This window comes from Arachis ipaensis, chromosome B3 (assembly GCF_059453495.1).
Source record: "Arachis ipaensis isolate K30076 ecotype BB chromosome B3, ASM5945349v1, whole genome shotgun sequence".
Classification (NCBI taxonomy): domain Eukaryota; kingdom Viridiplantae; phylum Streptophyta; class Magnoliopsida; order Fabales; family Fabaceae; genus Arachis; species Arachis ipaensis.
Window position 1 is genome coordinate 114,120,748 of NC_142438.1, and position 948 is coordinate 114,121,695.

At 44.8% G+C, this 948-nt stretch overlaps 1 non-coding gene across 1 annotated transcript; it reads left to right on the plus strand.

Annotated features, from left to right (window-relative positions):
- The first annotated feature begins 608 nt into the window (after positions 1-608).
- LOC148572105 (small nucleolar RNA R71) lies at positions 609-712 on the plus strand. Its single transcript, XR_015907772.1, has one exon. It is a non-coding gene; the product is annotated as a small nucleolar RNA R71 (small nucleolar RNA).
- Positions 713-948: the final 236 nt, after the last annotated feature.

Here is a 948-nt window from a genome sequence, read left to right on the forward strand (position 1 = left end):
TTCCTTCAATGAAGGTTTCGATCTTAGAGAGCTTGTCATCAATTGATGAGTGATTCGGAGCAGACGTGCTGTTTTGGTTTTGATAAGTATGTGGAGAAGTGTTGTTGTGGGGGTGTTGAGATGTCCTCTGGGTGAATTGCTTTTGATCTTGCTCACTTCCCCACCCAAAGTTCGGGTGATTTCTCCATCCAGGGTTGTAAGTCTTGGAGTTAGGATCATAGTTTTTCCTTGGTGAATTCCCAATGTAGTTGGCTTGCTCCTGACTCCCCTCTGCTTCTTCATTCACTCCTTCTTGGATTGTTGATGAAGATGAGATTGCTGCTACTTGGTTCCTCTCCATCTTCTTGGTGAGGTCAGCCAGCTGCTGGGTAATGAGCTTGTTTTGGGCCAACAGAGCATCTACATTATTTAGCTCCATCACTCCTCTTGTGTTCCCTCTTTCGGAAGCATAGAAGTAGTCATTTTCTGCTACTGTTTCAATAACATCTATGGCTTCCTCAATGGTCTTCTTCTTGTTCAAGGATCCTCCAGATGAATGGTCTACTGCCTTCTTTGACTCATAAGAGAGCCCTTCATAGAAAATGTGCAGCTGGACCCATTCGTTGAACATGTCAGGTGGACACCTCCTTGTTAAGTCTTTGAACCTCTCTCATGCTTCATACAGAGTCTCACCATCTTGTTGCCTGAAGGTTTGAACCTCAGCTCTCAGCCTATTGATTCGTTGAGGAGGGTAGAATCTTGCTAAGAATTTGTTCACCACATCCTCCCAAGTTGTTAAGCTCTCCCTTGGGAAGGATTCCAGCCACTTGGCTGCCTTGTCTCTGAGTGAGAAGGGAAATAAGAGCAGTTTATAGGCGTCAGGATGAACACCATTAGATTTCACTGTGTCACATATTCTCAGGAAGGTGGTCAAATGTTGATTGGGGTCTTCTTGAACACCTCCTCCAA